Here is a 6,775-nt window from a genome sequence, read left to right on the forward strand (position 1 = left end):
TATTCCACCACAATCTGATAAGACATAAGAAATTATTTTGACTTTTTTCTCATGTGTTAGACTTGTTTTAGGGTGTAAAATGTGGTCTGTTTTAGAGAATATCTCATAGGCTTCTGAGAATATTGTGCATTCTGTAGCTGTTATGCAATATTTTGGATAAATATCTGTTAAGTCCATTTTATCTGTGGTGATGTTTAATTCTGTGGCATCTTTTTTTTTTTTTTTGTCTGAATGATCTGTCTATTGATGAGCAGAGTATTGAAGTCATCTACTATTACTGGTTTTGGACTTGACTATCTATGTCCAGTAGTTGTTGTTCTATGAAATAGATGTCCGAACAGTTAGATTAATTTTGACTTTGAAGTCTGCTTTATCAAACTTTGTTTTCAAAGTTGTTGTTTTCAGCTGTTGTTTATTTGCTTGATTTATCGATATCCATCTTCTCACTCTTAGCCTTCTGATGTCATTGCCAGTAAAGTGCATTGCTGGGAAAACAGCTGTGGGATCTAATCTTTTAACATACAGTCAGCCAGTCTGGGTCTGTTATTTGAGCAGTTAACACTGCTTACATTTAGGGATATCGGTGGCTGAGGTTTGCTGATTCCTGTCATTTTATTAATTCTTTTCCTGAGGTTGTTTTTTTTTGGGGGGGGGTGTCTTTTTAATTTTTTATAGTTTAGCAGTCTCAGACATTTATATAATGAATTTAATCATTCACACTCACCATCCCCCCCTGTCTCCTCCCCTTCTTCCATTGTAACCCTTCTTCTCAACCCATCCCACTTCCTACTTTTATGCCGGTAAGAGTTAGCTGCCCAAGCATGGGTGGGAAGCTGGTCTGTGGAGCAAAGACAACTTACTGGTAGCTTTACCACCGAAGAAAATGATTCCTGCCTACCCTGCCACTGATTTCCAGTTGTCCCCCTGGGAGAGGTGGGGGTCTCATGATCCCCTCTCCATGAGGAAATGCTGATGGGCCCAATCTTCTGCAGGATGATGATGATGATGATGATGATGATGATGATGATGATGATGATGATTTTAAGGTTTGTCTTATTTTAATGACTGATCCACATCAGGCCACTGTGCACGGACATGAGGGAAGCTTTATTTCTTGGTCTCCTCCTCCTTGGACAGTCTTGATGATCTCCTCCATCTTGGCTTGGAGATGCTCCTCCTGGAACTTTCATGCTTCCTCAGTCTTAGACCTGTGAGCCTCAGCCTGGTCAGCCAGGAGCTTCTTGAAGGCCTTGTCTGCCTTCAACCTGTGGGCGAGCTCCATGAAAATCTGCTTGTTTTTTAATACATTCCCTCTGACCTTCAGGTACAGGCTGTGAAACATACGGCGGTGAATCTTCTTAGACTCATGGCATCTCCTGAGAAGCCAGCACAGGATTTGCATCCTTCTCATCCAGATCACCTTCTTGGCCATTCCAGCATTGGCAGTACCCTTCCGCTTCTCTATGCCCACATGCCTGCCCTTCCATCAAGCCAAAGTGTTTGTCTGGCATCGAGCCCGGGAATGGACAGTCACAGGCTCCCAGATGATGGGCCCATCTCTGATTAGCTTCCAGATCTGCTGGAAGAAGTTCATTGGCGATTTCATTGGTCTCATTGGAGTCCAACCAGCTCTTCTTTTTATCACAGTGGAGGCCACAAGAGGCAAGCCTCTTCTGAAGCCTGGAAATATGGCTGCAGCAGAAGGAAAGTTTGTGCAGGTCTTATACAATGACCACAGCCACAGTGAGTCAAGGTCCTCGGCTGTGTCGTGACCTCCGTGACCTGAAGACATTTTTTGCCGCACTTCTCCCCGACCCCAGCTCTCGAAATCTTCCCACACCCTCTTCTGCAGTGTTCTCTGGGTCTTGAGAGGGGTAACAGAACTGTTGCATTTAGGGGTGAGCACTCCGCTATTGCTTACACTTGGCCAGTTACAGGTTTCTGCATTAATTGCCAGCTGATGTAGTAAAAAGGTTCTCTGATGAAGACTGGGCCAGAGCTCATCTGTAGACAGAAACATGAATATCAGAATGCAGTTTGACAACACGACCATTAGGTCCCCCTCCCACCCCCACCCCGAGCCATGGCCTCCCTGTTTTTATTATCTGTGTCCCCTATTCAGAGTGGGGGTTTACTGGCTGACAGGGTTGGACAATATTGACTCTGTCCTAGGGCTCCTTTGTGCATTTATTCTTCTCATGAAATTCTCTTCTGTGCATGGATGAAATAGTCTTGTTCCTTCTCTCTGTGTAGGATCCATTCACACGTCTCCTGTGCTCTTGGCTTGGAGGTCATAAACTGCTCTAACCTGTGCTTCGCCTGAAATGTCTTTATTTCCATGTCAACTCTCGAGGCTAACTTGGCTAGGTATAACAATCTTGGCCGACAGTTATTGTTTCAGACCTTGAAATAAATCATTCCATGCTTTTCCTGTCTTTTAAGGTCTCTGCTGAAAAGTCTGATGTTATTCTGATGGGTTCAGCTTTGTAAGCAAGTTGGTGTTTTCCTTCTGCAGATTTTATTGTTTTTCCATGTTTTACAGTCTTAACATTTTGACTACAATGTGTCATAGAACTTTTTTCCTCTGGCCATATCTGGAGTTCTGAATGCCTTTGGCCCTTGGGTGCCCGTTTCTTTCCCTAGATTTTGGGGATTTTCTGTTATACTTTCATTGAGTAGATTTTCTATGTCCTTAGGTCATGTGAGTGTGTGTCTGCATGTATGTGTGTGTGTGCATGCTCTCGTGTGGTGTGTGTGTGTGTGTGTGTGTGTGTGTGTGTGTGTGTGTGTGTGTATGCTAGAGGTCAGAGGTCATCTAGGGTGGCTTACCAATGTGCTTCAGGATCTTCCTGTCTCTGTACACACCGCTCTTCTTGGCACTGGGGTTACAAATGCATGCTTACATTGTTTTTCCCATGGGTTCTGAGGATCCAAACTCAGGTTCTCATACTTGTGGGCATTTTCACTGACCCATCTCCCCAATCCCACCCTTGGTTTTTCTCTGAGCTCTCTTTCTTCCCCATGGAGTCCTCAGTTTAGTCGCTGGTCATGTCCTGTATTTGTTGTGAGCTGTGGTCGTGTTTGCTTGTTTCTGGGGGCAGTGGCACTTTCTTGTTTATTTTTGAGATAGTAATTTAGTTACATTTCTCACTTCCCTTTCCTCCCTGTAAACCCTTCCCTATTCTTCTCCAAATCCATGGCCTCTTTTCTTCAATCAATTGCTATTGCATGCATGTATGAATTTGTATATACATATATATTCTTTACTGTAACCTGTTGAGTCCATGCATTACTTGTGTGTTTGGGGGGCTGACCATTCGGCACTGGACAGCCAGTTAGTTGGTGTGCTCTTCCCTGGAGAAGGCTACTTTTTCCGCTCCCAGCTTCCCTCTGTTGCCGTAGATCTCTGAGGAGAGTTGAGTTCCTGTGAGCTTTTCCCTGTGCCATTTGATGTGTTTGTTGGTGTCTTCCTTGTTCACTCACATTTGGGCAGTCACGTTGGTGACACTTCACGGGTGTCACTTCTGATGTTACTAGGAGACACAATCCCACAGCAAAGTCCCTGGTCCTCTGGCTCTTACTCTCTTTCTGTCTTCCACAATGTTCACTGACCCTTAGGTGTGGCGGTGTTTTTTAGATATATCCACTGGGACTGGGCTCCACAACTCTGCATATTGATTGATTGTGATCATCTGCAGTGGTCTCCATCTGTGACAAAAAGAAGTTTCCTTGATGAAGGGTGAACACTGCACTTCTGTGGGTGTAAGGACAAATGTCTATTGACTGTTGTTAGGGATTATGCTGGTTTAGTAGGTTAGTGGCTGCAGATTCTCCTTCAATAACCATGATTTCACTAGCACTGAGAGGTTTTCTAGGTTTCCAGTAGTTACCAATGCTCTCCTTCTTACTGAGCCCATCTTAACCAATTAGAGCTGCTGGTTACCACCAAGGTGTGCATGCCACTACTGTCCCTGGTAGGTTATCATTCTATACTGGGCATTTATGCTATTTCACAGGCATCATGGGTAGGTAGAACTTTTGGTCTCCTCCCCACTTTGGAAGCTTGCATGGTGCCTTCTGGTGCTTTGAAAACTAGTCCACAGGGAGGGGGCATTCAGGTCAGTTCCAGCCCAGGGGTTTCTGGGCCCTGTTTCTGAAGTGCATGGCGTCTTCAGGAAAGGGGACTTACTCCCACCTCTGGGGGCTAGTGAAGGGCACCAAAAAGAGGCTTTATGTTTTGGGAGTCTCTTAGACAACCTTGGCCAACATTCAAAAGAAAGCTTCTCATGTCTTGTTAGGAGGGAGTTCCATAAGCCCAGATTGAAAAAAAAAATCATTTAACCTAGATATGTATATTTATATACTGAATTACATGCATTATAGGTTTGGGGGGGTAAATAGTCAATATTATGATTCCTTGTGGCTGTTCAGCCATTCATATTGTTATTTTATCTACCTCCCTCTTCTCCTACATTTACCTCCCCTCCTTCCCCCAAGAGCCCCATTTTCCCTGTTCCCCATCAATCATGTCCCTGTCACTTCCCCCGACCTTCCCCTGACCTTCCCTGTATTGACCTCCCCCTCCCTAAAATGCCCTCCTCTTTCCCATTTTCACTATCATTTCATCTCAGCTCCTTTTCAACTCCACAAATACTTCAGTTTGGTCTCTGACCACATCCCATAGTTACTGTGAGTTGTGGTCATGCTTAGTTTTTACTTCATTCTCTAGGTAATAGATAGATAGCTAGACAGACAGACAGACAGACAGGCAGTATTTTCTCAAACTTGTCTTTCATTCTTTATGCTCTTTATCCTCCCTGATGACATCATCTACTGGTGATATTTTTGCTGGTTTTCATTTAATCATGTTTTTTGTTTCCAATATTTCTTTTCAGTGTGTTTTTCAAAAACCTCAATTTCCCTGCTGAATTTCTTACCCATTGTCGCCAATATCTTCTCTCTTACATGACTTTCTTATCCATATCCTGAGCTTGTCCTGTGTCATTCATCAGCTGTTTGTCTCCTCTTTGAAGTCACAGATCACTTTTGCAAGTAGACTTTTGAATTCTTTGTCTAGCATTTCAACCATTTCTGTATCTTTGTGTTCAGGAACCAGGGAGTTAGGATCTTTTGGAGGTGCTGGCTGGCCTTGTATTTTAGTGTTTCTTGGTTTGCAGTGTGAGGCACTGTTGGTTTGGATAGCTCTCCCAGCACTATGTGGGGAGTCTTCTTAGTGAGGAATCTACTCTTGGGCACTCGATTGCCAGTACCACTCAGAGAGGGGAAACCAAACTTCATTTAGGCTGATACTAAACCCAGACTAAAGTCAGGTGTCCTCCAGAGCTGTCTTTGCTTTGGGAACATTCTTTCTCTGTATACCAGTGTAGCAGAGCAGACTGGAAGTTACAGAGCGAGAACAAAAATGAATTTATAGAGAAGAAACTGCACGATGCCAGAAAGGACCAGCCTTTCTTGGGCTGGGCTCTGATGCTAGCGTAAAGGGAGCCCAGTCGGCCCGCCTTCTCTTCCCCAATCGTTGCTTATGATTCCTTTTTCCATTGCTTGACACCTTTTTTATTCACTTGCAAAGTGAGTGTGTTAACAAGAACTTGGTCTAAAGTGCAGTTTCAAAGAGAAAGCTATACCAAGTTTCCACCCTACAAATCCCACAAAGAATTTCTCCAAGCCTAGAAATTTTCCATTCATCACCCCTGAGAGGTTCTTTCCTCTTCTGAAAATGGCAAATGTTCTTCTATGAAAGACTCTACTCCATTTTCCCAAACCCGGACTTAAATACCACCTTGTCCACCAGTCTCTTTCTCTTGCTTTATTTGACCCTCTCCAAGACCCTGCCCAGAGAAACACCAGGCAGTGGGACCTCCAGGGCCTGGTAACACTAGGAGCCTCTGTCACCCATCCTTAGCTTTGCAACCAGTGGGCAAGACAGATCCTGCCACGCTCCTGAGACTCACCAGTTCATTCACACTGGCGTGGCCCATGTGCTAACCAAGGGACATCCCCTGGGTGTGCTGAGGGATAGAGGAAGCAAAAGACACGCTGAGAGCTGCTCAGACTTAGTCTCCATGCTTTTAAATCCACAGAGCATTAAACATTCTGGGGGAGGGATGAGGCCATAGAAGTCCAGTGCTTAAGGAAGCTTCAGAGTTCTGAGTCCCACCTGCAAACTGTGTGGCAGAAAGGTAGATCCAGACGTCACCTTCTGACGTCAGGTGATGAGGTCATCTCCTAACCTTGTAGGGCCAGGCCACTGACCACTGTACTGTTCAATGCCCAGGCCCAGCCTCCTGCTGTCTAAACATCTCAGCAGCATCCAGCCCTTCTCCTCCCCACCACTGCTTCTCATAGCTATTTCCTGATGTAATAGGCATGGCTTGGAGTACCAGGGCACCCAGCCAAGTGTCCCAGGGACATGTGTTGAAATCCCCAGTTTCTTGTGTCCAAGGGCAACAAACTGGACTGAAGATGAATGGCTAGAAATAGAAACAGAAAGTACTCCTGAGAATGGGAGTAAGCTAGTGAACTGAGGAAAAAGTCCAAAAAGTGCTGAGCCATGAGGTGTATGACCCTTTAGAGGACATTCACATAGCACTCACCCCTTCCACACTTGTATACCCGGGGCTTTTCTCATGCATGCTTCATTTGGTGTATGAAGTCGTGGCAAGAAAGGGCATCCAGTCTTCCTCTGCCTCCTGGCTTCTTCGAGTGATGTGTTGTTGTTGTTGTTGTTGTTGTTGTTGTTGTTGTTGTTGTTGTT

General features: G+C 44.8%; 1 pseudogene; it reads right to left on the reverse strand.

The window, feature by feature from the left end:
- Positions 1-1,107: 1,107 nt before the first annotated feature.
- LOC102923761 (large ribosomal subunit protein eL19 pseudogene) lies at positions 1,108-5,999 on the reverse strand (annotated as a pseudogene).
- Between the last annotated feature and the right edge of the window lie 776 nt (positions 6,000-6,775).

Source organism: Peromyscus maniculatus, chromosome 14, assembly GCF_049852395.1.
Source record: "Peromyscus maniculatus bairdii isolate BWxNUB_F1_BW_parent chromosome 14, HU_Pman_BW_mat_3.1, whole genome shotgun sequence".
NCBI lineage: Eukaryota > Metazoa > Chordata > Mammalia > Rodentia > Cricetidae > Peromyscus > Peromyscus maniculatus.